The sequence below is a fragment of the Mustelus asterias genome, chromosome 8, assembly GCF_964213995.1.
Source record: "Mustelus asterias chromosome 8, sMusAst1.hap1.1, whole genome shotgun sequence".
NCBI classification, from domain to species: Eukaryota; Metazoa; Chordata; class Chondrichthyes; order Carcharhiniformes; family Triakidae; genus Mustelus; species Mustelus asterias.
Window position 1 is genome coordinate 89,082,394 of NC_135808.1, and position 27,750 is coordinate 89,110,143.

Here is a 27,750-nt window from a genome sequence, read left to right on the forward strand (position 1 = left end):
TCTAGAGCATATTGTATCCTGTCCATGCACTTGAGCCACTGTCATATGGTGTATTCAATAATCATCCCACTGGTCCCATGACTTTATTCTGCTGTGGTTTTCTGGGCTTCTTTGGGCGGACCTTCTCACTGCCAGGGAAGGTGGGAGCAGCAGTATTCCCGTAGATTAGGACATGGGTAGGAGTGCTGACACGTTCCCATCTCCAGACAATCTTATGGAGGTGGGTGAACAACAGCAGTGGTTACTTTGCTCAGTGGCAGAGGTTAGCCAATAATCATCAATTAAAGGCCCAATTGGGGGGGGGGGGGGGGGGGGGGCGGCAAGGGGGAAAGATTCTGTCAGAATCTTCCCAGTGTTTTGGAGTGGATTCCTGTTAGGTGCTGAACCCAGCCGTTTTGTGGGAGTGGCTTCCCAAAAGGTGGATCTGAGGGCTAACAGACCCAGAGATTCCATGCCCCAGTGATGGAGCCATGGATCGGAAAAGCCTCTGGAGGTGTTTCCGCTCTGAAGGGCCTAGGGCCTCATCCCTATTCATTCTTGAAATAAGACTCAGAGAGCCGTGGAGACATTTGTAGCATAGAAGGAGGCCATTCAGCCCATCAAGTCATTCTGACTCGCCTCAAAGTAATTCAGTCAGTCCCCCTTCCTGGCTTGATCCCTGTAACCCTGCAAATTTATTTCCTTCAGGTGCCCATCTAATTTCCTTCCAAAATCATGGATTGTTTCCGCTTCCAACACCTTCATGGTAAGTGAGCTTCTGATCATTTCCACTCACTGTGTAAAAACGTATGCTTGCTTGCAAGGGTGCCTCCGTTTTCATAGAATTATAAAATCACTTCAATACAGAAGGAGGCCATTTGGCCCATTGAGTCTGCATCAACTCTCTGAAAAAACATCTTCCAAAGACCCAACCCCGCTGCCCTATCCCCGTAACTCGCTATTTAGCCTGCTAATCCCCCTAATCTCTACATTTTGGGACACTAAGAGGAAATTTAGCATAGCCAATCCACCTAACCTGCACATCTTTCGGACTGCGGGAGGAAACTGGAACGCCCGGAGGAAACCCACGCAGACAAGGGAGAACGTGCAAACTCCATGCAGACAGTCACCCAAGGCAGGAATCGAACCCGGGCCCCTGGCGCTGTGAGGCAGCAGTGCTAATCACTGTGCCACCATGCTGCCCACTGAATTAGACAGTAGATGGTCAATTAGGAGGTCACCTCTTGTAAGTTCACTCCAGTGTGTGCAATGTCGATTCATACACGATCAGGGTCTGGAATGGTCACAATTCCCGAAAATAAACAATCACCAGTAGCTTCCACACAACGGGAGGAATTTTCCAGTCCTTCCCACTGGCGGCATCTTCTGGTCCTGCCAAAGGCGATGCCCTGCGGCAGATTCTCTGGCAGCAGGATGGGTGAGCCATGCAAAACACCATAGACATTGGCGGGACCAGAAGATCCCACCAGCAGCTAATGCTTAGCTGACTCCGCCACTGGCAAACACACTGCCAGTGTGGGGTGTATCTACTGTTCCACTCTGTCTGTGGAGATGTCCCTGGAATCATCAAGCAAGGCTATCGGGGCTCTCCAACTAACCAACTATCTTGATACACGATTCTGAGTCACTGAAGACTGGCATGGTGGATAGTAACTTTATGAAGCACTAAGGCAGCTTCCTAAGTAAATAGTATTGATGTTCAGGATAAGATGATTCGGGAATTGCACACGTGCTGAATAATAAGAGAAAAAAAGTCCTTCCGTTCATAACATTAAAGGCCTTATCAAATGGGGCTTCAGAGGCACATGTGATCTTTCAATTGTTCCTGGAATCTGTGGGAAGATTGCAGTCCATAGATTTGGTTAATTTTCTCTCTTTGTTTGCCAGCTGTTTGAATTAGGAAGTTCATAAATTTCCCAGCCCCCCAGAACAGAATATTAGTGATTGTGGTGAATGGCTGCTTTTGCATCTGGATCCTTCCAAGCAATGTCAGGTAGAAAAATGCCCAGCTGAACTGCCATCGAGCCTGTACTTAGTGCTCCCTTCCCAGTAATGTGAAAGTGTGATTGGATTATCTTGCTGGCAGATTTGGAAAGTTAGCAAAAGAAAACACGGAGAGAAAAAAAAAAGTACTAATTTTAGGATCAATATATAGCATTACCGGCACATGTGAAACAGAAGTAAAAGTTTTTTTTTGAGTATAATCAATGGTATCTTCCTATAGCAGCCTTGTGGGTGGCACAGTGGCACGGCGGTTAGCACTGCTGTCTCACAGCTCCAGGGACCTGGGTTTGATTCCCGGCTTGGGTCACTGTCTGTGCGGAGTTTGCACATTCTCGCCGTGTCTGCGTGGGTTTCCTCCAGGTGCTCTGGTTTCCTCCCATAGTCTGAAAGATGTGCTGGTTAGGTGCATTGACCATGCTAAATTCTCCCTTAGTGTAGCCGAACAGGCGCCGGAGTGTGGCGACTAGGGGATTTTCACAGTAACTTAACTGCAGTGTTAATGTTAGCCTACTCGTGACAAATAAATAAACTTTTATTTATAATAAATAAAATGATAATTCCTTCATTCACGGATCATGAGTGGAAAGTTTTTTTGTAGCCTCATAACAAAAATGAATGCTATATTGTCTGTGAATGGTGAAATTGATTACAAACAGTCGCTGTTAAAAATAATTCCAAAGGTCACTGTGATATTGACAGCTGATGTTAATTGCCAATTTCAAGACACCGCACCTACACAACTTGATATTCTTTCTCAAGTGGATCTTATTGAACTCTACTGGAAGCCAATTTTGTATTTTTTTTACTTGCACCAATCATTTTGTGAGGAAAAAGCTTGTCTGAGCATTTGATTTTGGCTATGCTGCATTTATCCATATCAAAGGTGAGGATTATAACCTTTCAAAAGCTTTACATTTTGGTGGCATTTATAGCAATGGAAAATATTTAATCATTAAGAACTCTACAAATCAAAAATCCAACAAATAATGGATCCTAACCTTTGAAGGTACAAGAACCATAAACATGTTGGAGAGTTTTATTATTTTAAAGAACCTCACACAGGGCCCTGATTTTGTAAGTCTGCAGAAAAAAAGTATTATAGACCCTGAATATTGCAGAAAAGTGAGACATATTGTCGAAGCTTTTAATCTTGCACTCAACAGGACAAATCCAAGAATGCCAAATTTTAAATAATCACAACAATTTAAACTACAGGAGAAAATGGTGCTATTGGTTGGCAAGTAGACTCTGATTGGCCAAGTTGTTGCCATGGAGAAAACAGCAGGAACTATTGTCTTTGCTGAGATCCTGGGTAATATCAAAAAGTCACAAGGTTTGAACATATTCCTCTTGTTTGCAAAGAGCGTGCCCCTGCATATGATAGGACTAAAGAAAATAATGGCACTAAACAGTGACAAATCCCAAGGACCAGATGGTTCCTGGCCCAGGATTTTAAAGGAAGTAGGTGAGACCATTGGAAATGCAGTAACTATAATCCTACAAAGTTGGCACAATTCAGAAATCATTATTTTAGATTTGAAAATTGTGTATGGCACTGTGCTATTTAAGAACAGTGAAAGGGGGAATCTAGGGAATTATAGACCAATTAGCTGAAGGTCAGTTGTCGATGAATCACTGGAGTCAATAATTAAAGGCAAGATGATTGAGCACATTGGCCGGAACTCTACCACCTCACCCGCCACTGAAGAGGAATGGGTGAAAGTCCGACAACTTAGGTTTCCATTGACCTCGAGCAGGAATTTCCGGTCTCGCCTGAGCTTTGTTAATTCGTTGTCTCGAATCAACTGAAAATTTACAATCAGCATTGGTAATGGGTAAGTCATGCCCAACAGATGTGAATGAAATTTCTGAAGATGTGACTAATTGATGGACAAAGGAATGTCTATGGACGTTACCTATATGGACTCCAGAAGGCAGTTGATAAAATCCCTCAGAAAGGTCTGTTATGTGAGCTGAAACCTATAAGGCCCGATTTTGCCATTTTGATTCTAAGTGCTGAGTCTGGGAGTGTTTCAGGTCCGACGTTTAGACTCGTTCTCAGGCGCCTCCAAACACAATCTGCCTGAAAGAAAAGCAGCGATTCTGAATCGCGCTGCAGAAGCCTGTGGGCAGGGCTTATTGCGCCCGAAGCACTACTGCTCCAATCAGAGCCTTCAACTGCTCATGCGCAGTAAAAAAATAGAAAAACGCTACCCTGCCATATCGCTCCCAGGCCGGATAATGCCTCCTCTCTGGCCCCCCAGAAACATTGCCCCACCCCCACAACATGACTGTTCTCCTTATCCCCCCGCTACCCAGACCGATCGCGGCCTCTTGCCCCCCCCTTCCCCCCACTGATTGCACGCAGAGTGGCAGCAGACCCCCCCTGCACTCTCCTACTGGAGAGCAATCTGACCCACCTCCCTCCTTGATGCGCGTCAATGAGCACATGGAATCAAGGCTTTAGTATTGAAGGCTTTAATACAGTAACAATGAAACTACTAACACGAATACACCAGTTCAGACTGAAGGGGTCCTGCCGGAGCAGGGGGTCTTATACCCTGCCACCGGAGGCGGGACCCCACTGGAATGTGCCATGGTAACACTTATAACAGGTAAACACCCTAACCCAACAACATAGTACAACCCCCACAGTAATAACACCCTAGCCCAACAGTAACATGGTAACAAACCCCAGTGGTGAACCAACGATGGTTCACCACATTCACCCCTCCTTTAAGAACAAAAGGTGGCGGGGTGGACGAAAACAGACAATAACAAAAAAAAAAAATCACAGGATTCACAAGTCCAGACGGTCTGGAGGACCGCACCGACGCTGCGATCTCCTCAACACCGGTTGCGAAACCGGAGCAGGTGCTTGTAGTGGTTCTCTCCAAGTAACGTGTGGCTGTCCCCTCAAGGACTCCCGGGCCGGCCGGCCCTGGTGAGGCGATGGTGCAGGGGATCCTGGAACGTTTGGTGGTAGTGGTGGTGGTGGTGATGATGGTGGCGCCGATCTCCGAGTCTCAGGCAAGCTGTACATGGGAGTAAAAGTGTTATGCACTGGTCCCGGTGCTGACCGCGCCACGTCTGGGGAAGTAATGAGGAGTAGTGGATTTGTGACTGGGGGAATAGGAGCGACAGGGGTTCCTACGTCCCCTGCGGGCGCCAGGTCTCTAATGGAGACAGTGTCCTCTCGCCCGTCAGGATATGCCACATAGGCATACTGAGGGTTGGCGTGGAGGAGTTGGACCGGTTCGACCAAGGGGTCGGACTTGCGAGCCCTCACATGGCGCCGCAGAAGGACGGGTCCTGGGTACGTCAACCAGGCTGGCAATGAGGTCCCCGAGGACGACTTCCGAGGGAATGAGAACATCCTCTCGTGGGGAGTAGCATTGGTTGCCGTACACAGGAGGGAGCGGATAGAATGGAGCGCATTTGGAAGGACCTCCTGCCAACGGGAGACTGGAAGGCCCCTGGATTTCAGTGCCAGTAGGACAGCCTTCCAGACTGTAGCATTCTCCCTTTCCACCTGTCCGTTACCCCTAGGGTTGTAGCTCGTGGTTCTACTAGAGGCAATCCCGAATGAGAGCAGGAATTGCCTCAAGTCGTTGCTCATGAACGACGAGCCCCTGTCGCTATGAATGTAGCAGGGGTACCCGAACAGGGTAAAAAGTTCACTGAAAACCTTGATGACGGTGGCAGTTGACGTGTCCGCACAGGGGAAAACAAACGGAAACCGGGAATATTCGTCTATTATATTGAGAAAATAGACATTCCGGTCCGTTGAGGGAAGGGGGCCCTTAAAATCCACACTCAGCCTCTCAAAAGGGCGAGTGGCCTTGACCAAATGTGCCCGGTCTGGTCGATAAAAGTGTGGTTTGCATTCTGCGCAAATCCGACAGCTTCTAGTTACTGACCTGACATCCTCCACCGAGTAGGGCAGGTTGCGGGCTTTGATGAAGTGGTAGAGTCTGGTGACTCCAGGATGACACAGATCATTGTGGAGAGCCTTCAAGCGGTCCTCCTGCATGATGGCGCATGTTCCGCGCGAGAGGGCATCCGAGGGCTCATTGAGCTTCCCTGGACGATACATAATATCGTAATTATAGGTGGAGAGCTCAATTCTCCACCGCAAGATCTTATCGTTCTTGATCTTGCCCCTCTGCGTGTTATTGAACATAAACGCCACGGATCGTTGATCCGTGATCAGGGTGAACCGCTTACCTGCCAGGTAATGGCGCCAGTGTCTGACTGCCTCCACAATGGCCTGAGCCTCCTTTTCCACCGCTGAGTGCCGAATCTCTGGGCCTTGAAGGGTGCGGGAAAAAAACGCGACGGGCCTGCCTGCCTGGTTTAGTGTGGCGGCTAGGGCGAAGTCAGATGCATCACTCTCCACCTGGAAAGGGATGGATTCATCCACCGCGTGCATCGTGGCTTTCGAGATGTCGCTTTTCAAAACCTTGAAGGCCAATTGGGCCTCCGGCGTAAGTGGGAAGGTCGTGGACTTAATGAGCGGACGAGCTTTGTCCGCGTAGTTGGGGACCCACTGTGCATAATACGAAAAGAACCCGAGGCATCTCCTCAGTGCTTTCGTGCTAGCGGGCAAGGGAAGTTCAGTGAGTGGGCGCATACGGTCTGGATCAGGGCCAATGACCCCGTTTTCCACCACGTATCCGAGGATGGCTAACTTACGCGTACGGAATACGCACTTCTCCCTGTTATAGGTCAGATTCAGGCGAGATGCAGTGCGCAGAAAGTGTTGGAGATTCGTGTCGTGGTCCTGCTGGTCATGGCCGCAGATGGTGACGTTATCCAGGTACGGGAAGGTAGCCCGCAACCCATTCTGGTCCACCATTCGGTCCATAGCACGCTGGAAGACCGAGACCCCATTGGTGACACCAAATGGAACCCTGAGGAATTGGTATAGACGACCATCCGCCTCAAAGGCCGTATATTGTCGGTCCTCTGGGCGGATGGGGAGTTGATGGTAGGCGGACTTAAGGTCTATGGTAGAAAACACTCGGTACTGCGCAATCTGATTGACCATATCAGAAATGCGAGGGAGAGGATACGCATCCAGCTGCGTGTATCTATTAATGGTCTGACTATAGTCGATGACCATCCGAGGTTTGTTCCCGCTTTTGACTACCACGACCTGCGCTCTCCACGGACTAGCACTGGCCTGTATGATCCCTTCCTTGAGGAGCCGCTGAACCTCAGATCTAATAAAGATCCGGTCCTCAGCGCTGTAACGCCTACTTTTAGTAGCGATGGGCTTGCAGCCAGGTACCAGATTTTTAAAAAGGGATGGTGTCGTGATCTTCAGGATGGATAGATTGCACGCGGGGCGCTTTGGGCAATTTGGAGGCTGCGGCTGGTTCCCTACTGCCAATGAAGGGAGTGGCCCACCGTACTGTAGGATCACACTCTTCATGTGGACCATAAAGTTTAGTCCGAGGATAATTGGCGCGCAAAGGTGAGGTAGCACAAGGAGCCTGAATTGCTCGTAAACTGTGCCCTGTACCTCAAGAGTTACCATACATCGTCCTTGGATCGGTACAGACCGGGACTGTGATGCCATGGAAATTGTCTGTTTGGCAGGGAGAACCCGGAGTCCACACCTTTTAGCAGTTTCAGGGTGTATGAAACTTTCGGTGCTCCCACTGTCAAACAGACAATTCACAGTTCTGCCACTAACCTTTACCTCCATCATAGAATGTTCCAGTCTGTAATGCCTGGTCTGATCCAGAGAGATCGACGCCACCGTTGGCCCCTGGGCGTCACTGCATGCTGCCGATGTGGATGCTGAGGACCCCTGCTGGTCGCTCCTAGTCGTCGTGGACCATGATGGCCGCCCCCATGAATCGCACGTGGGCGAGGGCGCCAAGCGCAGCGACTCCTGGTGGTCTTCCTCCTCCTCTGTTTGCCACGATGGCGCCGTCCTGAGATCGCACGTGGTCGGACCTCGTGGGTACTGCAACGCCGAAAGAGATGGTCTCCGTTCTGGAGGGTTACAAACTGCACTGCCGTTTTTAGGTCTGGACCTACAGACTTTGCCGTAGTGGCCTTTTTTACCGCACTGGCTGCAGATTGCCGTTCTTGCCGGACACTGTTGCCGTGGATGCTTGGCCCCACCGCAAAAATAGCATCGCTGGCCACCTGGAGCTGCCGCCGTCGTCGAATCGATCTGGGAGCGCGGGTTCGCGGGGCGAGGAGGGAGCAGAGCTTGCTCCAACCACGTTGACTGCACGTGGTCCTCGGGGTACAGCGCCAAGCTCTTCGACGCCGCCTCCAACCTCGCGGCCATCCCCATTGCCTGGGTCAAGTTGAGTTTCCCCTTTTCTAGTAATTTAAGCCTGATGTACGAGGACCCTACCCCTGCTACGAACGCGTCTCGGGCGAGGTCGTACATGTACTGCTCGGCGGAGACGTCCTTACAGTCGCAACCCCTGGCAAGCTGCAGGAGCTCATTGGCATAATCCTCTATGGTTTCGCCCGACTGCCGACGTCGTGTAGCGAGGAGGTAACGAGCATGTATCTCGTTGGGTGGCGTAATGTACCTATTCTTTAGGAGCTCGACGGCACCCTGGTAAGTGGGAGCTGCACGAATGGCTAGGTAAATCGTGTCGCTTACCCTCGCGTGGAGGACCTGGAGTCTATCACTGTCCGTAGTGATAGCTACCGAGGCTGCCAGGTAGTCCTCAAAGCACTTCCACCAATGGTCGAATGTGTTAGCTGCACCGACCGCACGTGGGTCCAGTGTCAGACGATCCGGTTTTAGAATCTGTTCCATACTCTCTGTTTACTGTATTAAATTGATGCGCGTCAATGAGCACATGGAATCAAGGCTTTAGTATTGAAGGCTTTAATACAGTAACAATGAAACTACTAACACGAATACACCAGTTCAGACTGAAGGGGTCCTGCCGGAGCAGGGGGTCTTATACCCTGCCACCGGAGGCGGGACCCCACTGGAATGTGCCATGGTAACACTTATAACAGGTAAACACCCTAACCCAACAACATAGTACAACCCCCACAGTAATAACACCCTAGCCCAACAGTAACATGGTAACAAACCCCAGTGGTGAACCAACGATGGTTCACCACACTCCTCCCCCTCCACCCCCCACCAGAGAACAATCTGATCTGCTTCCCTCCCTCCCCCCACCAGAGAGCGATCTGACCTGCCCCCCTCTGCCCCTCACCACTGATCTGAGTTAGAGAGCCGCCGGAAGCTCTGAACGTACCTCCTCAGAAGCTGGAGCGCCCGAACCGGACTTTTGTGGACCATGTCTGTTTTGCGCCGAATCTGGACGGGCGAACGGGGTGGTAAAGATGGAAATGCCGCTAAGTTTGAGCGTCCAGCCCATTAAGTCAATTTAAATGCATGAAAATCGTGGCCATTTTAGGCACTTGGTAAAGGGGGAACTGGCATGGTGGCGGTCGCAGATCGCGCTACTTGCCTCACACCCGACTTTACCAAGTTTTCACACCCAAAAACGGGTGCAACTTGATGGTAACATCGGGCCCATAGAATTAAAGAAAATTGGTGGGTAGCTTGAGATAGAGTGCAGTTATTTAAATGACAAGATATGAATAATGATGTCCTGCAAGGCTCTGCATCAGGGTCTCAATTATTCACTGTACTTGTTAAGGACTGAGTTAATGGAATAGAAAGCCACATATCCAAATTTGCTGATGACATGAAGATAGGCAGCACGATAAGCAGTGTAAATGGAAACATACCATTGCAAAGATTTATTGGTGGATTGACTTAATGTGGTAAATGAATTTCAATATAGGAAAATGTGAGGTTATCTACTTTGGGCCTATAAAGAATAGAAAAGCATAATTTCTAAATGTTGAAATGCCTGAAGCAGTTGGTGCCCAAAGAGACCGGGGGTTCAGGAACTAGATTATTAAAATGTCATGAACAGAAACAGAAAATAATCAAAAAGGTTAATGAAATGCTGATATACATCATGAGAACTTAGAAGTAGGTGGAAACAATGCTTCAGCTATACAAGTGCAAATCCTCTGCTGCTGTCATTTGTACATCCAAACTGTAGCAGGATATGTCTTTACTGACCCCCAATACTCAATGTATGCCATCATAAGCTCAGCTTTGTTACCACTGTTGCACAAAGTGTGCTGTCACACATCTATGTCATCTACTGTAATTAGACCAGCAAAATAAAAGATTCCATGGTCCTGCATTGAATTTTTATATCATTGGATTCTTCACCGTTACTGACCAGTTCAGTTACACTGCTGTCCATGTAGGCATTATATGTGGAAAGGAGTCAGCTGGAGAGAAACCTGGAAATTGTGGTGTACATGTAAACACTGCTGAACATTGAGCTCATTTTCTATGGTTGACCTGCTCCGATCTCCTACCCAGCACATGGTGTGGTCACATTCAGTGAAACCTATTTGGACACACTGAGGATAGAGACTGATGTGTGTGTTTTGGCACAAAGCCAGTGCATCAATTTCAGGTTGCAATCTCCTGGGCCTTAGTGCAAAGAGCTCATGTCTGTTTCAGAATCATTCCACAAAATGTGTGAAAAAGGTGGAATGCTCAGCCGTGCAAGCTCCAATTAGCTTTTCCAGTTCTACAGCTGCCTGTAAAGTGATCTTTAAATGGACCACTGGAGGCCACTGAAGAAACAGTTGGAAAAGTATTTCTTATCTCCCCGTCTGTAGAGCGTGGAGAAGAATGCAAAGCAAACAGTTAAACAGTCCAGCTGTCTGACTGCAGGAAGATCACCATTTCCTCGGCTGCAGCTTTGATGTAATGTTTAGATAATTTCATTTCATTCCTATTTACTGTGAACAAAGGCTCCATTTATTCAAATACATTTCCAGAGCCTTATCGTGTTTAGATAAAAATACTGTGATGCATTCACAATTTCAAACTACAAATCATCACGGGAAATAAATTCAATGTTTATTATATCTGCTACTCAGTGTGAAGTAGAAATGCTAATTATAATTTAAATGATTAGTAATAAAATTCGAGTCTTGGTGTCTTGCATTACGTTGTAAATTTTTATCTCACACATACATGGGGGTGGCACAGTGGTTAGCACTGCTGCCTCACAGCGCCGGGGACCCAAGTTCAATTCCTGGGTTGAACATAAGAATAAGAGCATAAGAAATAGGAGCAGGAGTAGGCCATCTAGCCCCTCGAGCCTGCCCCACCATTCAATAAGATCATGGATGATCTGAAATGGATCAGTTCCACTTACCCGCCTGATCCCCATAACCCCTAATTCCCTTACCGATCAGGAATCCATCTATCCGTGATTTAAACATATTCAAGCAATAAGGGTTGGGTCACTGTCTGTGCGGAGTCTGCACGTTCTCCTCGTAAGGAGTCTAACAACGCCAGGTTAAACTCTAACAGAATTATTTGGTAGCAAACGCCACTAGCTACCAAATAAACCTGTTGGACTTTAATCTGGTGTTGTTAGACTCCTTACTGTGTTTACCCCAGTCCAACGCCGGTATCTCCACATCATGACTACCATCGTTCTCCTTGTGCCATGGGTTTCCTCCCGGGTGCTCCGGTTTCCTCCCACAGTCCAAAAGACGTGCCGATTCGGTGCATTGCCCATGCTAAATTCTCCCTCACTGTACCTGAACAGGCATCAGAGTGTGGCAACTAGGGGATTTTCACAATAACTTCATTGCAGTGTTAGTGTAAGCCTACTTGTGACACTAATAGATAAACTTTAAACATGAGAAAGAAAGCAAGACAGAGAAATTGAGGCCACCTGACAATAAATAATGCTGAGTATAATTAGTCAGAATGACAAAATCCCTCAATCACCACATAACTTTGTTTTTAATCCATGTTATGAAATAATCAGTGTAATTCATGACCCTCTGACAGTGCAATACTCCCTCAGTACTGACCCTCATTGTATGGAAGGCAGTGAAAGATATTTTCTTTTAGAGTTCTCCCTTATTGCTTGAAAGTATTGATTCTTCTCACAGCGCCTGCCCTGTGAGGAGGCTCCTCCCATTTTCAGAATCAGACCTTCTTTGAATTTTATCAGTAAAGTGTTCGCACCACACAGAAACTAATTTGCTGGAAAATTGGTGCCCTAGGCATGGAGCTGGCCAACAGGTGGGACCTGTTGGAAACGGGGGAAGAGATCTTGTAAGGGTACAGAACAGACTGACAGTACGGTAACAAGACTTTTGCGTGGCCAGAAAGAACATGAAGGTTCTTCCTGGTCCCACAAAAATCTTTAAAACAAAAGGCCTAAAATGTGTCTTTTCCTGAGAGGCTTCCATCAGTTCCTTTGAGTACTCGTAAACATGGCACATGCTCTACCCATTTGTACATTAAAATTATAATAGGAGCTTCTAAAACCGAAGCAGGATTTCGATTTGCAGTTGTATAAAGCTGACTGAATGTTTTAGATGCAAATACTGTTCATCCATAAAAATATCTGGCTAAAATGTTGGCCAAAAGGGGCCTAAAGTCCTCACTTTAGGCTTTCCTTCCACTGCAGATTTCCTGTTTTTCAGGTGAGAAATGTGCAGCTACTAGTTGAACATCCATCCAGACTTGGATGGCAATCAGGATCGGAATCCTGGCTGACCTTTTTGCATACTTTATCCTAGCGTACGAAGGTTAATTATTATATTTCTATTGCCAACCCAAGCTGTGATAAATAATTGAGCAGAGACAGGGGACTGAGTCTAGACATTTTCCTGGTCTGAATGGCTCTGTTTCACAGCATATAGTGCAATTACCAACTAAGCCATGGAGGGAACTCTCAAATTCCTTCACTGCTCCAGTATCTGGTCAATTTGTTCAGAACTCCCAAACCAAAGATTGCCAAACTGTTGGTAAAAGAAGCATTTCTCTTTCCCCATGTGGTCTAGCACCTGGAGCAAATATTTCTGCATCAGATGCCAACCAGACATTACTTTAAGTGCTCAAGAAATTACTGCAGATTCATCCATTCAGCCTGTTCAATTCAGACTATAAACTCGTATTACAAGTATTAACAGTTCTATTGGGTTGCCTTCCAACCCAATAATTAAGTGTGTAACCATGCTGAATACCATCAGCCAAACATTAAATTCTATAGATGTATTTTGCCAAAATGCTGAACAAATTTGCACTGGGTCACCATCAGATGCCAATATAGGTGGTCTACACTTTCCACCCTGTGCCAAAAATCTCACTGTTTTCAATGAAGGGTGCCATTAGTTTCCTGCCCAGGACAGATGCTGTATCAATAACACAGAGACTAGTATCTCAGTGAAAGCTGCTGTCATCCAATGTTTACATGTTCATGTAAACTCACTTTCTGTATTGGCCAAATCTCCAGCTAAAGTCAGTCTAGGGATTAATTCTGAATTCCGTATCTGAACCCTTTCAAAAAGGAAGACTAATTGTTTTCTATGCAAATGAATACAGCTGCTATGAGGTTTTTTTTGCCACTCAACAGAAACATTACAACTGACTCTTGGAGTAGAGGGACAAAAAAGCTGGCAATAATGTAGCTTTGATATCAGCATTCAAGCAGTTTAAACCTGCGTTTGGATTGTTCTGGCTGAATTCAAATGGGAGTGCACTTCTAGGTAGGAAAAGTAAACAGATATATTTGAATGCCATTTATTTTTTTCTTTAAAAAGCTCCAGGATGTAATCACTGCCGCACCAACATCACAGGAAGATACAGAATGAAAAACAAGGCTTCAATCTATTCTTCCAATTCACTACTGTCGCCCTGCGGTTGAGGTCATTGGCAGAGGTCATCAACAGACATTTTCCCATGCTGGAATCACATCCAGGAGAAATTCTGGTTCTTCTAGGAATAAATAAGAAATCCCTGGCCTGATTTTGTGGTTAAAACTCAATGTTAATGATAGATGGCCAACAATTCTTCTTCCTCCACGCTTTATCACTCAGATTCCATCTCCTACTCAAACTGATTCTGTTCAAATAACTTAAAATTGCAAACTGAGTTATTTCAATCACTTCTCCTTTTCTCCTAAAGGCTTTTAAAACTCAAACATGGAGCCCTGTGATGATTACTTAATTTAGATGATTTTTTTCTCATATTGTATTATTCTGTTATTGCATCAGCCATTACTTCATCTAGGTTTACCAATAATATATATATAAAAATGAAAATATTCATATTCACACTACAGACTGCTCTTCACTTTAATTTATAGGAAATTTGCATCATGGGTTAAGAAATATTCCCCTGCCAACCAAACTCCTCTAAGATGGAGCACTCTATCATCCTGAGGTTTACCATCTTGTGACCTAGGCTACAACCAGTGAAGTTTTACCAGAGTGGCTTAGCCACCACAATATTTGACAGGAAATAGATGAAAATCCAGAGCATATGGTGATAGAGTAATGCTATTTCTTTCCTCTTAATACTGAGAAACTCAGGTGTAAGATTTATAATGCGAGACTCCCCCATATCCTAACACATACCAAGACCCCACTTACCCATCACCAAACTAGCTCCCAGTCTGACGACAGCTCAATGTTAAAATTCTCACTCCTGTTTTCAAATCCTCCTATGGTTTCATCATTTCCCATCACTGTAACCTCATCATCCTTACACATTCCCAAGATTTCTGTGCTTCCCTAACTCTTGGTCTTTTGAACATCCTCGATTTTAATTGCTCCATCATTGGTGGCCTTGCCTTCAGTTGGCCGAGTCCTGAGCTCTGGAATTCCCCCCCTCAACCTCTCCGATTTGCTGCCTTTCTCTCTTCTTCTAAAATGCTCCTTAAAACATAGCTCTTTGACCAAGTGTGACCTAATTACATGGCTTGGACTCAAAGGCCCTGAGTCTACCGGCACCCCCGTCCCAAAATTCGGGCGGGCGAAGCTTGCAAAACGGTTTTCTCCGTTGGCCTCGGGTGCAATCTTATGAGCCTCGGGCGGGCGTGCCGGTAAAATTCCAGCCAAAGTCTATTTGAAAAGTCATGTGAAGCCTCTTGAGGGCTATATAAAGACAAGGGGCATGATCTTTCCGGCCCGTTGCACCAATCAATTGGAGCAGTGAGACGGGAAGATAGCGCACGAGGCTTTTACCAGTCTCACATCAAAAGCCATCTTCCTGGCCGTGTTCTGCCAGCGCCCAAGTCATTAACGCACCTGGCACAGCCGTTTCCGGCCTCCTAGACATTTCCCTCTCTTGTCAGTGAGAGGTCTCATCGAAGAGAATCACTCATAGACTTAACCAACTGGGACCAGATGTGACGACCACCCCTGAGGTATTGGAGGCTACTGAAGCCCCAAGGTGGTCAGGGGCATGGCCGGGGAGTGTCCATGGGGCAGTGCCAGCTTGGTAGTGCCTGCGTGGCACCATACCGGGCACCATAACTGCGTTAGGAACAATGCCAAGAGGGTGGGGCCTAAGTGGGGGTGGGGCCTAAGTGGGGGTGGGGCTTAAGTGAGAATCAAAGAATCCCTATAGTGCACAGTGATGGGGGAGGAATGGGGGTAGATCTGCGGGGGGGAAGGGGGTGGGGAGCAGGCCCTGCAAGGGGGGAGGCAAGGGGGCAGCTCCACAGAGGCAGTGATCGGTGGTAGGGAAACTGCAGATGGGGGCTGATTGGCGGGGGGGAGGTGGGGAGGGATCAGCGCAGGGAGCGATCAGCAGGGTGGGGGGTAATGTCCATGGGGATTGGGTGGGTGCGGGGGTTGGCACTGGGAGATCGAGGCACCTGCGCAATGGCATCCCAAGCGCTCTGCAGCTGGCTTCGCCGGCAGCCATTCTCTCCCATTTTCTCACTCGTTCGGCATTTGGAAATGTTTTTTGTAACATTGCGCCCAAGGAGTTGTTGCTGCATCGATAACATTGATAAATATAAAAGAGTTGATTGCTGCTACAAAACAGAACAAAATAATTACAACTCAAATTTAAAGGCTAGGTATATCCAAATCCTGGTGAAAATAACAACTTGCCGTTTGTATTACCGCTGACATGGCCCGGATTTTGCTGTGGTAATGACGGTGAAACTATCAGCATTGGCCATCATTACTCCAGTGAAACTGACACCAATTTCTGCAGTCCACACCTACGCACAACAATTAAGAGACACAAGGCTTGCTGTCATTGATTCTATGCTTCTCAAGACAGTGTACTGTTGAGGTCCTTCAGACTGCAATTAATGGAAATCAATTGAATTGACATGAAGTTCCGTTCTGAAGCTGTTGGTTTTGCTTAAAAAAAACCCTTGTCGCAAGAAGTGTAATAGAAATTGTGATCTTCATAAATACTGCACAACACTCCCATTGGCACTGACAAGCTAACTTTATGTGGGGAAAGTCAACATTATCCAAAATATCAAACAAAATTCCAAATTTAAAAAAATATATTTTATTCTTTTTGTAAACGTTTATCTTTATTTTAAGTTCTATCTGAATCCAAACATAATAAAATATTTTACTTTCTAAAATCTTAAATTAAATTGGGAGGGTCTGATGTGCTTTTAACCTTGTGATTTGCAGTGTGTGAACTGCTTGCTTGCTGGCCCCATTGCTGCTGCAGTACGTCAAACATACTCTTCACTTGACAATAGGGACGGCATTCCCAGCTCGCCGTACCTGGCACAGATTCCGCCGATCCCGGAAAAAAGTGTGCTGGTCTAAAAATCAGTTCGGTGCCCGGCACCAAACGGTTTGCAATCGGCCCAGTTCCATTTCTAATGGTGTAAACCAGACTGGGCCCAGAAAGGGTGTGAGGCCAATTAGCAAATTGAAAGTAGCATTTAAATCTGTATTATCTTTTTGAAACCGGATTCTCCCAGCACCCGGGACCTTACAACCTTTGGGCGCGGTGTGAGGCTGGTGAGAATCTCTACTGGTCTCCACCAGCGGAGACCAGGCATGATGGCCACTCTGAGGGGCTCGGAGGCCATTGAAGCACCGGGGGTTCAGGGACGTGGCTGGGCAATACCCACCAGGCCCCTGGCAGTGTCAGATGGGCTCTACCCATGTGCCAAGGACATTGCCAAGAGGCGTGGCCTGAGTGAGGGTTGCGCCTGAGTAAGGGTTATGACGGAGGTGGGGGCTCATGCAGGGGTGTAACATGAAGATGACATGAAGGGGGGGGGCATGTAGGTTGGGCCTATTGGAGGGGCTCCTATGCCCCGATGCCAGTGTTCCATGTCAGGAAGGGGGTAGGGGAACATGCCGGAAGGGGCTGGAAGACACTGGGTGTGAAATAATTGTTCGGCCCGCATGCTATTCTCCAGGCCCGGTGTGATCCACTAACGCCGCGGCGAGATTGAAGAATTGTCCTCTTAGTTTTTTTTGGAAAATCAAGGGGGGGCAATTCTCCCAGCCTGCTCCAGCAGTGCAATGGGCCGGGAGACATCAGTGAAGGCCGTTTAACCGGCTCCCCGCTGGGCGCTATGGCCTCCACGTGTCTCCAGCTCCCTATTTCCATCCTATTAGCGTCTCCTCCCCTCTCCAATGTCAGGAGTGGTTTCCTCCAGCTGGGTTTACTACTGCTCCCCACAAACAGGGCAAAGGTGGCCCGACCCCGCGGGAGAGAACAGAGGCTGTGGAGGCCCCCAAGAGGCCAGGGGTAAGGGAGGGGTGTCGCCTGGGCAGTGCCAGCCTGGACCCTGACACTGCGCAAGGGGCAAACTGGCATGTCCAAGGGGCACCTTGGCACTACCCACCGGGTATCAGGCAGTACCAAGGGGAGAGACCAGAGATGGTGAGGCCAATTGGGGGCAGGGCCAGTTGTGGGGGGCAATTGGTGGGTGTGGGTCCCGGTGCCAATCTGCCAGAAGATCGCGGGCAGAGGGAGGGAAGGGCAGGTTGGGGCTGTCTGGGCATGGGGGGGGGGTCAGGTCGGGGAGATCAGGGCTGGCTAGTGGGGGGGGGGGAGGGGGACTTGCCCAGAGAGGTCTGGGAGGCCAGCATTTAAGCTGGCCAGCAATTGGGAGCCAGCAGTGCAGGGCACTGCGCATCTGCCGATCTTCGATATAACAGATTCGCGCATGTGCAGTGGCCCACTCAATGCTATGCTGCTGGCCTCTCCAGCGAGAATAGGCCCCACCCCTGATTTTCCAAGATATCCAGTTGTTTACCTTTGCGACTGTTACTTTAACCAGGCTTCTTGTAGTAGACAACAATTTATCAGTTTATTATAAAATCAGCCCGGTTTTATAGAAAGGCGAGGCTTATTAGAAAATGAAATATGAAAGTATTCTAATTACTCTTCTGAGATACGTTAAATCAAAAATATATAAATAAATAAAAACAGAAGACTTCTGCCAAAGGTTAAAAATGATACATAGAAACGAAGGAGTAGGCTATTCGGCCCTTCAAGACTGCTCTACCATTCATTGACCTCATGACTGATCATCCAACTCAATAGCCTGATCCCATCTTTGCCCCATATCCTTTGATACCCTTTGCCCCAAGAGTTATATTTAACTCCTTCTAGAAAACATATAATGTTTTGAAAACATACACTATTCTTACGAAACTCATATCTAAACTCCGTGGCCTGGGCCTCGGCTCCTCCCTCTGTAACTGGATCCTGAACTTCTCAACCCACAGGCCACAATCTGTAAGGATAGGCAACAACACCTCCTCCACGATCATCCTCAACACTGGTCCCCCACAAGACTGTGTTCTCAGCCCCCTACTATACTCCTTATACATCTATGACTGTGTGGCCAAATTCCCCTTCAACCTGGTTTTCAAGTTTGCTGACGACACTACCGTATTGGGTCGGATCTCAGATAATGATGAGACAGAGTACAGGAATGAGATACAGGAATGGTGCGGCAACAATAATGTCAAATAAATGAAGGAGATTGTCATCGACTTCAGGGAGTGTAGAAGAGAACATGCCCCTGTCTACATCAACAGGGGCGAAGTAGAAAGAGTCGAGAGCTTCAAGTTTTTAGGTGTCCAGATCACCAACAACTGTCCTGGTCCCCCCCATGCTGACACTATAGTTAAGAAAGCCCACCAATGCCTCTACTTTCTCAGAAGACTAAAGAAATTTGGCATGTCAGCTACGACTCTCACCAACTTTTACAGATGCACCATAGAAAGCATTCTTTCTGGTTGTATCACAGCTTGGTATGGCACCTGCTCTGCCCAAGACTGCAAGAAACTACAAAAGGTCATGAATGTAGCCCAATCCATCACACAGACCAGCCTCCTATCCATTAACTCTGTCTACACTTCCCGCTGCCTCCGCAAAGCAACCAGCATAATTAAGGATCCCACGTACCCTGGACATTCCCTCTTCCAAGTTCTTCCGTCGGGAAAAAGTTACAAAAGTCTGAGGTCATGTACCAACCGACTCAAGAACAACTTCTTCCCTGCTGCTGTCAGACTTTTGAATGGACCTACCTTGCATTAAGTTGATCTTTCTCTACACCCTAGCTGTGACTGTAACATTACATTCTGCACTCTCTCGTTTCCTTCTCTATGAATGGTATGCTTTGTCTGTATAGCGAGCTAGAAACAATACTTTTCACTGTATATTAATACATGTGACAATAATAAATTAAATCAAATCAAATCAAATCAAACAATGTTTTGGCCTTAACTGCTTCCTGTGGTAGCGAATTCCACAGGCTTACCATTCTCTGGGTGAAGAAATTTCTCCTCATCTCAGTCTTAAAAGGTGCCTCTGGCCACCTCCATCATCGGGAACATCCTTCTTGCATCCACCCTGTCAAGGCCTGTTAGAATTTTATCGATTTCTTTCAGATGCCCCACATTCTTCTAAACTCCAGTAAATACAATCCTAACCGACTCAATCTTTCCTTGTATGTCAGCCCCGCTACCCCAGGAATCAGTCTGATAAATCTTTACTCCCTCTGTGGCAAGAACTTCCTTCCTCAGATAAGGAGACCAAAGCTGCACACAATATTCCAGGTGCGGCCTCACCAAGCCCCTGTATAATTGCAACAAGACATTCCTGCTCCTGCTTTCATCGTCCCCTTTCTGTCTTTTGTTCTTATCCTGGTTTCTCCCTCCTCTGACTCCATAGGTTGCCATCCCCCTGCCATTATAGTTTAAACCTTCCCCAACCATTCTCACAAGTACTCCCCCAGGACATCAGCCCCAGTCATGCCCAGCAGTTGGTCCTCCTTCTACTAAAAGCAAAACCAAGTTTTTAAAACACAGTTTCCAGGCATTTTTTTTCAGTCATAAACTACCATGTAATCCTGTTTGTGCACAGTCCACCGGGGTTTGGAGGTTTCCTGCTCTTTTAATACTGCCTAATTACCTTTTCTTGTAAAAGGATGTTTTTTTTTCCCAGGAATGGAAATCAGAGCCCTGCATTAACCCTTTAAAGAATAGGGCCTTTTAAACCACAAATTCATCCAGAATGTTCTTAGTCCTTGAAGATGAATCATTTTCTGTGATCAAAGTGTTCCTGACAACGCACAGCCATTCTTCTTTAGGGACACAGAGAATGTGTTCTTTGTATTGCAATGCTGATATCCTGGTCATCTAAACAAAATTTAAATTAGATTCAGGTGCCATGGTGACAGTCCTGTTGGAGAAGGAGACATGGCTCCAAATCTTTGGATTTGAACGACAGACACTCCACTGTGTGGAGCAGGGGGGAGGAAGTCTTACTCCCAGTCATCAACAAGATCCTTGAACTATGAGTTATGGCACCAGATAGATCTTTGAGCTGACGTTTGTCAGTCAACAATTGGCCTTTTTCTCTTCTTAGCAATGATGCTGTCTGGCCCTTGATCTTCTTCAGCAGTGGTAAATGTCAAACTACCACTGCCATTAACAACAGTTAACAACATAATACTATTATAATATTAACACTAACGACATTCTCAGTCCATCATCTCCCCCTTCATGTCCTTAATGTTAAAGGTTCAGGTGGTCTGGAACAGCACAGTCCTGAGTCTTCAAACACTAAAGACTATTCAGGCTCTGATTTCAACTGTGATTTCTCTCCTCTTTTGAGGGCCAGGAATATCCATCATCATTCCAGGTCCTGGAACGTCCCTGATGGTCAGACCAACCTGCTGCACATGAAGTTACCATAATACCTCTGGTAGAAGTGGTAACAGGGAAGGATCCACAGTTTGAGAAACCTCTTATGATGATGATACAGTTGGTGGACCACTGTGAATGCACAGTAACTTCCAGCTAGTGTGCCAAAACCACAAGGGATGTGGAACCTGGTAGCAGTTGTGCACCATCATCAACAGAAAGCAGAGGTGAACATGCTACCCAATCTTCTCAGAGAGCTTCCAGACAGCCTAAAGGGAATAGAAAGAAGGAAAAGCACCAGCGAGTAGACAAAAACCGTTTCCGTCCACCCCAATTAAGACAAACAACAACCATACACGGCCAAACCAGCCAGACCAACCAGGCATGGTTTCACCTCAAGCAATGGGAGAAATGGATGTAACCATACCCAAACTCCAGTTCAACATCCAAGCCAACAACAAGAACAAGCAACACCAGAGCTAACAACCTACCACTCTCCTGACAGAACGGTGAATGAGATTTGGAAGGGTTATAAGGATTCCAGACCATCTGAACCACTAACTTCAAGAACTCAAAGGAGGAGATGGCGTAGTGAGAATGTTGTTAGTGTTAATATTGTAACAGCAAACATGTTAAAATAGCATTAAAATAACATTAATGCCCAAGACTTATAACAATGTAAGAGTTGAAAGTAAACTAAAGTAACTCTACATTCCTGGGATAAGAGCTTGGGGAAAGTTTAGTAATAGGGTCTGATACATAAAGGGTTAATGTGCGACTGAGTACAGTATCACCCACACACTGATGTAAGAAGGCACATGACCCAAAGTTCGCGTCAGTCTCGAGATGGGTAAAGACTTAGACTGGAGTCAGCTCAACACTTGTACCTTCTCCTGAAAATATGTACATCGTTAGAGCTGTTAATAAAGATTTGCAGTTAACATACACTAGAATATAAAGCCTACTTAATGGTGTCTGAAGCAGGATTATTTTGTGTCTTAAGATCTTTTGCTCCCGAGAGGGTGACCAGGCCTCATCTGAAAGATGGCGCTCTGACAGTGCAGCACTCCACTTGTACTGCACTGGAGTGTTAGATTGTACTAAGTCTTGGAGTAGGACTTTTCAAGGACATATAATTATGATACTAAAGATTTTAAGGACAACTGTTTTAAAGACATATTTCTGTTTTCAAACCTCTTTCAAAATGGAAATACGGACAGATAACCTGGTACCTTTTTGTGTTTGTTTGAACCTTGTCAGACTATTATCTCTAGAGCTGATTATGAAGAGTCATTAAAATGCCAAGAGTCCTCCAGGAATGTACATTGAATCTTTAAAAAAGTGCAAAAAACGTTTTGGCTTCAGGAAGTCAGTTCCAGTGCACAGCTCTCAGTCGAGCTCACAGTGAACATCATATGGGAGCTGTGTTTCTCTCTGCCACTGGGAGTTAGTATGGGGCTGCTAAACTGAACATCAATTTCAACCCTTCACTTCAGAAAGAAGGAATTCAAGCAACAACATCTCATAGAGCTTTGACAAAGGGTCATCGGGACTCGAAACGTCAGCTCTTTTTTCTCCTTACAGATGCTGCCAGACCTGCTGAGATTTTCCAGCATTTTCTCTTTTGACATCTCACAGAGATTGATTTGAAATCTCATCTTAAGTATCTTTTTTGGCATTTTAATCTTGTATCTATATTTTAGTTAATAACTTCCTCACTGCTACTAAAGTAACTTTCAACAGCAGCAAATAAACTAATCTCGGTTAGGGTTGTATTCATTGGAGTTTAGAAGAGTGAGAGGGATCTCACAGAAGGTTATAAAATTCTAACAGGATTAGACATAGTGGATTCAGAATGAATGGTCCCAGTGGTGGGTGAGTCCAGAACGAGGGGTCATAGTTTGATGATAAGGGATAAGCCTTTCAGAACTGAGGTGAGGAGAAATTTCTTCACCCAGAGAGTGGTGAATACGTGAAATTCACTACCACAGAAAGTAGTTGAAAAGCGTTGTGTGATTTCAAGAAGAAATTAGATATGGTTCTTGGGGCTAAAAGGATCAAGAGATAGGGGGGAAAGGGGGAATCAGGATATTGAATTTGCTAATCAGCCATGATAAAAATGAATGGCGGAGCAGGCTTGAAGGGCCGAATGGCCTATTCCTGCTTCTATTTTCTATGTTTCTATATTGATTTTAGTTAAGACTAAAGAGTTGCTGCTGATTATTTTTAAATTGAAGCACATATAAGTTATAAGGGAGCTTTAGGCAAACATATACAAATTGTTGGCTCATGAACCACTTTGAGGAAATACCTTTTACGTGGTTGTGACATGTTTGAACGCATATCATTCTGTGTGAAGTATGAAAGCGAGAGCAACTGTGCAATGGTGACGAAGATGATTAAATTCACAATTGGATAGAATTGTCCTCTTCCGTTGTAGCTAATGTGATGCAGCAATAGGTCAGAGTTGAGTACTAGAGATACGGGGTAAGTTGGATACTCTTCTGATTTGTTTGATCACCTTTGAGGATCAGGAATGTTTTATTGCTACACTATGGCAGATGGTAAGTGTTAGGCTGCTGAAATCCCTAAAGGAAAGTTGGATAAGCTGTTCTTGATTACTAAGGGCGTCAGGGGTTATGGGGAAAAGGCAGGAGAATGGGGATAAGAAAAATATCAGCCATGATTGAATGGCAGAGCAGACTCGATGGGCCGAGTGGCCTAATTCTGCTCCTATGTCTTATAGTTTTATGGTATTTCACGGCAATTTGTATTTTATTACAAGGAAATGTGTGCACCAAAGTCAGGAGCTAGAATTCCATAACCATCTTTGGCGATTTGAAGTATTAAGTTAAAACATTTATCAACAAAAAGAAAATGTAAACACACACAATTACATTTACACAATTAAAAGCAGATAGTGAGGAACATTGTCAGAGGCTACAGAAGGTTATAGATAGGCTGGAAATTTGGGCAAAAAAATGGCAGACGGAGTTCAATCCAGATAAATGCGAAGTGATGCATTTTGGTAGAACTAATGTAGGGGGGAGCTATACGATAAATGGCAGAACCATAAAGGGTATAGATACGCAGAGGGACCTGGGTGTGCAAGTCCACAGATTCCTGAAGGTGACGTCACAGGTGGAGAAGGTAGTGAATTAGGCATATGGCATGCTTGCCTTTATAAGATGGGGCATAGAGTATAAAAGTTGGTCTGATGTTGCAGTTGTATAGAACGTTGGTTTGGCCGCATTTGGAATACTGCGTCCAGTTCTGGTCGCCACACTACCAGAAGGACGTGGAGGCTTTGGAGAGAGTGCAGAGGAAGTTTACCAGGGTGTTGCCTGGTATGGAGGGGCTTAGTTATGAGGAGAGATTGGGTAAACTGGGGTTGTTCTCACTGGAAAGACGGAGGATGAGGGGTGACCTAATAGAGGTGTATAAAATTATGAAAGGCATAGATAGGGTGAACGGTAGGAAGCTTTTCCCCAGGTCGGTGGTTACGTTCACGAGGGGTCATAGGTTCAAGGTGAAGGGCGGGGGGAGGTTTAACATGGATATCAGAAGGACGTATTTTACACAGAGGGTGGTGGGGACCTGGAATGCGCTGCCGGGTAAGCTGGTGGAGGCGGACACACTGGGAACGTTTAAGACTTATCTAGATAGCCACATGAACGGAGTGGGAATGGAGGGGTACAAAAGAATGGTCTAGTTTGGACCAGGGAGTGGCGTGGACTTGGAGGGTCGAAGGGCCTGTTCCTGTGCTGTATTGTTCTTTGTTCAGTCCTCCAAATATTTGTTCCCAAAAGATTTCTGCTTCGTTAAACTTACAACTAAACACAGTCCCTACAGATTCTTAATCTATAGAAATTCCAGTAATATTACTAAAGACTTCAATGTTGCTATCAGGAAGGTATTTCACAAGACTTTTCCCTCCCATCAATTGACAAAGGAAATCCACAACTTTGCTTTCTGGAACAAAGAAAGATTTTTCTGAGGTTGATTGGAGCTCATTTTGCTTCTTTCACAGTTGTCTCTAAGCACAGCACATGATTCAGGATATTACATGGCTATTCTCTTCCTACCTAGCTTGCAATCGTCCTTAAATGTGCTTTTTCTCTTTCATCTTTAAACCCCATTGTTTCCCATTGTGAAGATTTTAAATTTTAAATGTAAACATTTATTAAAATAAAGGAAAAAGAAAATAACACTTAAAAGACACAGGAACTCCTTTACACAGTTAACAGTATTTCTACAAACATTTCCTGAAAGTGTTCGGCTTAAGTAACTCAGAGCTAAATCCCCTTTTGATGGCAACAGTCTTCACAGATTTTTAATCTATAAAGAAATTCCGGTGATATCACTACACAATGCAGTGCTGGTGTTGGGGAAACCTGAAGCAGGCTTTTTCTCCTCTCTTACTCAATACTGAGAGCCTTGCAGACAAAAACACATTTCTCTGAGGACGGCAGCAGCTGGTGTTCTTAGGCTTTTCGCTAGCACAAACTATCTTGTCAAGATCTCTTTAAAAATGTTTATTTTCTTTGATCTTCCACTGTATTGTTTTTATAGTCCTTTTGAAGTTCCTCTTCCCAGAATTTACCAATCTTTCATGTTACTTTATGACTACTATTTTTTATCAAAGCAAACTTACAACTTTGCCTCACCCAATTACAATCTCTCAATTGTATATGTTCCTTGCAAAATACAACAACTAACTTTTACAGCACGTTCCTTATGCCTAATGTAAATTCCTATTCACATTATCCCCTGATGTTCCATCCTAACTCTGTTCATTTCCACTTCAACCACTTGTCTTCACACCTACCCCTCCCTGGCCACTCGCAGTCTTACTGTCTTCAGTTTAATTAAACCAATCACACCCGTACTTTCACACGCAAGCCTGATTCATGGTATATGACAATGATATTGAAAAAAGTATTGAGAAATCTAATTTTTCCTCATAAAATTGACCTATCCTTAGGCAACTCTTTCTGTTAGAGGAAACCAAGTTGGTGTAGCATTGAATTCATACTGTGACTACGTCGTCATGGCTGTGCAAAACAATGATGACTAAAATTAAAAGAAAAGCAAACTTTTGCATTGTAGGTACATCTGAAAAGTATCAAAAGTAGGTATCAGATTAAGCTGGTTGACTCTATTTATATGCAGTATTGAGGGAGTACAGGTGCTGTGTTTTAAACCAAGCTACCTTATTGTCCATTTAGGTAGATATAAAATATCCCATGACACTATCTGAAGACGACAAATATCTTTCCAAACATTTAGACCTCAACCAAAAGGTTTACTGACCATTTGTCTCATTTGCTGTGTATAAATTGGCTGATATGTTTCACAACAGCGGCTACATTTCATAAGTAAACAATACCCTTGCTTTAAATACAGAAACATAGGGCAGGCTTTTAAATCTTGTGCCAGAGAGCTTGCAGGTGGGAGGGGGCTTGTAAAATACCCTGTGGGGTGTACCCGTCTCTTTCCTGCCCACCCTTGACCCACTTGAGTTCCTTAGGCGCCAACTATTGGCCACTTAAGGGCTAATTCCCAGTGGGAGGCGTTCAGGGACAGAAATATTCCCACTTGTGCTACCCACCTTGGTGGTGAAGATCCAGGCCATGAACTCTGTTTCTCTCATCACAGATGCTGCCAGACCAGCTGAGTGTTTCCAATATTTTCTGTTTTTATCTAAGCATTTGAGAGAGAAGGAAATAGGGGGTCCCGAAGATAGATTTGGATGAGGGAAAAATGGGAAGAGGCTTGTGTGCAGCACAAACACTGGTCTTGATTGGCTGCGCAGAGTTCTACACATCCAATGAGAAGAGAAATTTGAGAGGAGATCTGATAGAGATGTTCAAAGCCACGCAGGTTCTGGATGAGGTAGAGAGAGAGAAACTGCTCCCATTGGCGAGAACCAGAGCAAGTCGATTTAAGGTTATTGTTAAAAGATGCAGCGGCAACATGAGAAAATCCTTAAATCTACAGTGGGTGGTTAGGATCTTAAATGTACTGCCTGGAAGCACAAGTGGTGGTAGCTTCAATTGTGGCTTTCAAAAGGGAATTTGATAATTGTCTGAAAGAACACATTTGCAGCGTTACTGGGAAGTGAGATTAACTGGGCTGCTTTTGCAGAGAACCAACATGACAAAATGGGCTGAATAGTTTTTAACACAGGAGACCATTCTTTAATTACTTATGAAGCCACGTGATATATGGCTGCATGAATGAAAGTTCTTGTTTGCAACACCTATAAAAAAATCAATATCTATTTTGAATTCTAGTAATGTCTTAAAAGTTAGTTCCAAGTAAATTTGTAGCATTGCTCCAATGCCTTAGTTATGAATACACTGCTCTGATTCTGACCATGAAAATTCTGTGTTCAATCTCCAATCTGATTTTGCTAACCTCAGCTAAGTTAAAACTGGTCTCAATGCTCTTGGGCTAGAGGAAGAAAAAGTCACCTTGTTTCAGATCTCCTGATCACTATCCACTGACCACTGCTATATATTTGAGCGAGGTCAAGATTAAGCCTCTGTGTTGTCCTTTATAATGTCTACATCACACATGAAGGAAAATTTCATAGAATCCCTACAGTACGAAGGAGGCCATTTGGCCCATTGGGTGTGTACCGATCACAATCCCACCCAGGTCCTATTCCCATAACCCCACGCATTTACCCTGCTAATCCCCCTGACACAAGGGTCTATTTAGCATGGCCAATCC

The 27,750-nt window shown here is 45.5% G+C and overlaps 1 protein-coding gene across 1 annotated transcript in view; it reads right to left on the reverse strand.

Annotated features, from left to right (window-relative positions):
• The window catches only part of negr1 (neuronal growth regulator 1), a 531,576-nt gene that overhangs the window by 157,268 nt on the left and 346,558 nt on the right, over window positions 1-27,750 (reverse strand). The window lies entirely within an intron of this gene.